Genomic DNA, 6,587 nt, shown 5'->3' on the forward strand with positions numbered 1-6,587 from the left:
TAACAGAAGCAGAAGATATTAAAAAGAGGTGGCAAGAATACACAGAACTATACAAAAAAGATCTTAATGACCCAGATAACCATGATGGTTTGATCACTCACCTAGAGCCAGACATCCTGGAGTATGAAGTCAAGTGGACCTTAGGAAGCATCACTATGAACAAAGCTAGTTGAGGTGATAGAATTCCAGCTGAGCTATTTCAAACCCTAAAAGACGATGCTTTAAAATGCTGCACTCAATGTGCCAGCAACTTTGGAAAACTCATCAGTGGCCACAGGACTGGAAAAGGTCAGTTTTCATTCCAGTCCAAAAGTAGGGCAATGCTAAAGAATGTTCAAACTACCACACAATTGCACTCATTTCACATGCTAGCAAAGTAATGCTCACAAGTCTCCAGGCCTAGCTTCTTCCATGGATAGACCTAAACAAAGGAAAGAACTGAAAAAATCAGTGATGTTTATTGCATGATAGGATAAATGCAACCTCATTAACAAATTCAACCAAGTCCTTTTCTCTCTGCATTTATCTCCCACCACCAACCCCCTTGATCCTTGTTCTCTGGATATACAGAATGACTTACAACTCCTAGAACCTACTTTACAACTCAGCATTTTGCATAGGCCTTTGTTTCTACAAAGTGCCTTCCTGAATACTCCTCCTTTATAAAGAAGACTCCTCCCTACTCATCCTTGTATCTGTCTCATTTTTACTTGGAGGGAATTTAATCACTCCCACCTTTGTACTACTTCTGGACCTTAGGATTGCAGTTGGTACATGATAGCTAAAGTAAAATGTTCAGCCCTAGGAAATTGGGCCCATGCTTTAATACAAGTATTCATTTACGGTATACTCATGGATTAAGGAGCCGGGCAGGCTGCAGCCCATGGGAGCTGCAGAAGAGTCAGACACCACTTAGCTACTGAGCACACAGGCACAGGCATAGCTAAAGGTTCTGAGCACTGGGACCTCCTTAGTGGTACAGTGGTTAAAACTCCATGCTCCCAGTGCAGGGACCCAGGGTTCGATCCCTGGTCAGGGGACTAGATCCTGTGCGTGCGTGCTAAATCACTTCAGTCCTTTCCGACTCTTTGCGACCCTATGGACTGTAGTCTGCCAGACTCCTCTGTCAATGAGATTCTCTAGGCAAGGATACTGGAGTAGGCTGCCATGCCCTCCTCCAGGGGATCTTCCGGACCCAGGGATCGAATCCATGACTCTTAGGTCTACCTGCTTTGGCAGGGGTTCTTTAGCACTAGCACCTCCTGGGAAGCCCAGATCCTGTGCGCCACAACTAAAACCCAGTGCAGCCAAATAAAAATAAAACAAAGATACTGAGCACTAGAAATACAATAATAAGCAAGTCAGATACAGTCCCCAGTCTCACAAAACTTACACTCTGGTAAGGAAGGCAGACATTCCCAACTAATCACATCAGTAATTACCATTGTGATCATTGTTTTGAAGGGAAAGTGATGGGAGATATAAAAGAAAGAGCTGTACTGGTGCTGTGATCATGGAATATTTCACAAAGCAACATTTAGGTGGGATTTCTGAAGAATGAGTTGGGCAAATATATGGGGAAGGACACTCCAAATAAAGGGAAAAGCATGTGTAAAGACCATTGAGTAACTTGGAAAAATGGAAAGAAAACCAATGTGGCTGGAATTTGTAATAGAATGAGAGAATGACATGCAGTGCAGCTGGAGAGAGACTTGGGAGCCAAATTATACCATTCTTTTAAACAACATTATTGATTTTGGACTTTGTCCTGGAACTAATGGAGGAGAGTCAGCAAAGAGTATCAAGCATGAAAAATGAAACAATCAGACTCTGTTACAAAGAGAGCAGTCCCTGTGGAGAACATCTGGAGAGAGGGGCAAGGATGGATGCAAGGAAATCACCTAAATAGCTATTCATTTATTTAGCCATCTCATTAATATTTATTGAATGCCTACCACATGCCAGATTCTATACTACGCCTTGCCGCTGCTGCTGCTGCTAAGTTGCATTAGTCGTGTCTGACTCTGTGCGACCCCATAGACGGCAGACCACCAGGCTCCTCTGTCCCTGGGATTCTCCAGGCAAGAACACTGGAGTGGGTTGCCATTTCATTCCCCAATGCGTGAAAGTGAAAAGTGAAAATAAAGTCATTCAGTTGGGTCCGACTCTTAGTGACCCCATGGACTGTAGTCTACCAGGCTCCTCCGCTCATGGGATTTCCCAGGCAAGAGTACTGGAGTGGGGTGCCATTGCCTTCTCCGATACTACACCTTGAGGATACAGCAATTAACAAGATGGATAAAAGCCCTACCTGATGGATAGTACACTGTAAAAGTCTAGGTGACAAATGCTGGTGGTCTAGACAATGGTGGTGATGATAGAGATGAAGAAGAGTGTGTTAGTCAGCTTGGGCTGCCATAATCCAGTACCACAGACTATGTGGGTTAACAGCAGATTTGTTTTCTCACAGTTTTGAAGGCTAGAAGTCTGAGATCAGGATTGATTTCTTAAGGCCTCTCTGCTTAACTTACAGAGAACCGTCTTCTTCTTGGTCTTCACTTGCTCTTCCCTGTGTGTGTCTATGTCCTAATCTCTTCCTCTGAGAATATCAGTCCTATTGGATTAGGACCTACCCATATGACCTCATTTTAACTTAATTACTTCTCTAAAGGTCGTATCTCCAAATACAGTCACATTCAGAGGTTGGGGGTTAGGGCTTCAACATATTAATTTGGAGGTAGCTATGATTCAGCCTATAACAAGGATTTAAAAAATATCTAGGAAAACAAATGAACAATAATTGATGATTAAGGAGTAAGATAGAAGGAGATGTCAAGGATGGGTCTCAGGCTGCATGTGTGCTCAGTCCCTAAGTCATGTCAGACTCTTGTGACCTGCATGGACTGTAGCCCGCCAGGCTCCTCTGTCCATGAGATTCTTCAGGCAAGAATACTGGAGTGGCTTGCCATTTCCTTCTCAGGTTTGTAGCATGTAAAATAATAGGGTGATGCTATTGGCTTATTTGATAAGGAACAATGAAAGTTCACTGTTCACCAGGATCCATTTCCTGTTTTTCAGTAGTTGTGGTTCTCTTGGAGTCCTGAAGCAATGTACAAAAATATATAGTTTGGCCAGCAGCATATCACAATGTTTATTGGCACATGATATCAAATACATGGAGGAGGGATTGGATCATCCATGCAAGTCTGAATGAGAAAGCACTTTCAAAAATGACTTTATCAGCCAAACTTTCCTAATTCACTTCCAATCTCATATCTCCTACCGTTATCTTAGCAGGAATCATTTAGGTGGAGTTGCCAAAGCCAAAGTGTAACACGTAGAGTGTTAAAGAGAGAATGAGGTGAGGAAAGCTTGACCATGTGTGTGCTAAGTCTCTTCAGTCATGTCTGACTCTTTGCAACCCTATGGACTGTAGCCCATCAGGCTCCTTTTGTCTGTGGGATTCTCCAAGCAAGAATACTGGAGTGGGTTGCCATTTCTTTCTCCAGGGGATCTTCCCAACCCAAGGATGGAACCCAGATCTCTTATGTCTCCTACACTGTCAGGTGGGTTCTTTACCACTAGCACCCCCTGGGAAGTGGATCAGGCAAATAGCACGTAAGTCCACAGATGGTTTGTTTTTAGATAAGAAATGCCAATGCTTATTTATTTTTGCACAGGAATAACCCAGTAGAGATAGAGTGATTAATTATATAAGAGAGAAAAGGGAACATTTACAGGAAAATAAAAAAAGTCTGAAGACAGGGAGGGGATGACTCCAGAACTCAATTAGCCTCTGAAAAGTAGAAATTGGGCTTCCCAGGTGGCGCTAGTGGTAAAGAATCAACCTACCAATGCAGGAGAAGCAAGAGACCCAGGTTCAATCCCTATATTGGGAGGATCCCCTGAAGTAGGCAATGGCACCCCACTCCAGTGTTCTTGCTTGGAAAATTCCATGGGCAGAGGAGTCTTTTGCACTTTAGTCCATGGGGTTGTAAAGAGTCGGACACTACTGAGCAACTGAGCACAGGACAGAAGTAGAAAATATCTCTTTCACTGGAATAAAAGGGTAGGATAAAAGGATGAGACAGATGCAGGGAAGGTGTGTAGATTTACCAGCAAAAAGTTGAGGGAGTTATAGTAGAAGATCTGGATAAGGTTAAAGTGTAATGGAAGATACTGATCAGTTAGGTTGAAAGGATAAACAGTTGATTGTAATCAGAGAATATTTCTGAATTCAGGGTTTCAAAGGTAAAAGAGTTTTGAGTGATAACACGATGAGACCATTGGAGTGGGTGGGTGGCTCAAATAGAGTGGAGGTTATTGACGATAAGGAGGTCAAATAAACAAAAGGCCAAGGTAATAGATGATGGTTTTTCATGGATTTTCATGAAAATGGAAAACCAAACTTCAATTGACTTAACTTATTGGAATATCAGCTCATACATCTTGAAGTGCACAAAGGGGGATTCAAGGTTGACTTAATCCATTGCTCCAACCATGTTTCACTTCAATTTTTTCAGTATTTCATCCCCTTCATGTGTTGGTTTCACATTCCATCTAGTAGCAAGTAAGAATATCCTGTGAGACCTCTCAGAATTTCTAAAATATTAATGTGAGTTATAAATCATTCCAAGAGATAAATTGTTATCCAAACTTATTTAATCATGGAAAGTCTTTCTAGGGGCACTAGTGTTGCATGGAATATACTTTGGGAAATGCTGCTATAACCTGGTTAAGCAACAGTTATTGACTCCTACAGTGGCTAGCCACAGAATCTTATACTCTGGTTTATGTAAGAAAAAAAAAAGAATTTGTTAAGCAACACTGACTAGATCACAAACTACCCGGGGATGCTGGAGTACCAGGCTTGGTACTGAAGACTTGCTGGGGAAGACACAATTGCTTCACCACCAAGCACTAAGTTTGTACTGCTGACACCACTAGCCTCCAACACTGGACACCTCTGTGGGCACTATAACCACCACTGCCCCAAGAACTCAGTCTTCCTGCAAATGGTGTTATCTTGTGCTGCATGAAAGTGTGCCACATTGGGTGAGCTGGGGTCATTTGCCTATAGTCTAGCTGCAAAGGGGGCTGGGAAAGCAATTATCTGGTATTTCCAACTTCTAAAATGGAAAGAGGGTCCCACCTCCCTCCAAAACTTAAAAGGTAAAGGATTTTTAGAACCTAAGAAAGATAATTTAATGCAATAGCTAAAAATAATTTTTAAATATCTATATAATATACTAATTTATTTGCCCAACCTGAACTATATTATTTCCCACCTAGTCATATCTAAACTTAAAAAAACCTAGTCATATCCCCCCACCTAGTCATATCTAAACTTAAAAAAACCTCAATATAATGCAACTCAAAATATAATTACCCACTCACCAAAAGCAGTACAACCCAAAGTCTCATCATTTACTACATCCAATTACAAATGTAGAACTTCTAAGTGACATTTTTGGAATATGATTTAGATATGACATCTTTTCTAAAATACGTGTGTATGTATGCATGCATGTATGTACATATTTGGCCGCGCTGGGTCTCACTTGCATCAAGTGGGATCTTTAGCTGCAGCATGTGAACTCTTAGTTGTCACACGTGGGGTCTAGTTTCCTGACCAGGGATCAACCTCAGGCTCTCGGCATTGGGAATGCAGAGTCTTAGCTACTGGACCACAAGGGAAGTTCCCTGTATATACAATATCTTAATTAGGAAGTTTACCACTATAATAAGCAAGGTCCTGTTGTAGATAATAGGAACCATGCTAGCTATTTTAATTAGAAAGCATTTAATACAGGGAATTAGGTACTGAAATGATCAGAGGAACACACATTAGCCTGGTCCCCAAGGAAGGACTCCAAGAAAATCGTTATCTGTCCTGACATGGGAAATGAAACTTGACATCAATCTGGAAGGTAGAGAATCAGGAATCTGCTCTCCAAGGTTCTGGTTCTGGAATCACACCATCTTGGCCATCACGTAATCTTAGCCATCATCTGGAATTAAGGAAGCCATTGTCCTCCTGGAACACACTGTGATAGCTATTAATACAGCCTGAGATCAGGAAGCTGCTGCCAGAATAGTTGACTCTTGGGCCACGTCACACCTGCAAAGTCACACCAGCAAAATGGAGGCCTCACACTCTGCAACTCTTCCCCAGCAGTTCCATCTTCAGATCTCACATGCAAGCATCACTGTAAAGTGTGTTCACTGCTCAGAAAATACTGAGTGAGACAGCATGATGGCAAGTAGAGCGGTTAGCAAGTGGTACAGATGGTGGTACTAAAGCAGAAACTTGGTGGAAGGGAATTTCAGATTCAGTTCAGTTTAGTTGCTCAGTTCAGTTCAGTTCAGTCATTCAGTCGTGTCCGACTCTTTGCGATCCCATGAATCGCAGCATGCCAGGCCTCCCTGTCCATCACCAACTCCCGGAGTTCACTCAGACTCACGTCCATCGAGTCAGTGATGCCATCCAGCCATCTCATCCTCTGATAACCTTCTCCTCCTGCCCCCAATCCCTCCCAACATCAGAGTCTTTTCCAATGAATCAACTCTTCGCATGAGGTGGCCAA

The sequence above is a fragment of the Bison bison genome, unplaced genomic scaffold (genome assembly GCF_000754665.1).
Source record: "Bison bison bison isolate TAMUID 2011002044 unplaced genomic scaffold, Bison_UMD1.0 scf7180017851016, whole genome shotgun sequence".
Lineage (NCBI taxonomy): Eukaryota > Metazoa > Chordata > Mammalia > Artiodactyla > Bovidae > Bison > Bison bison.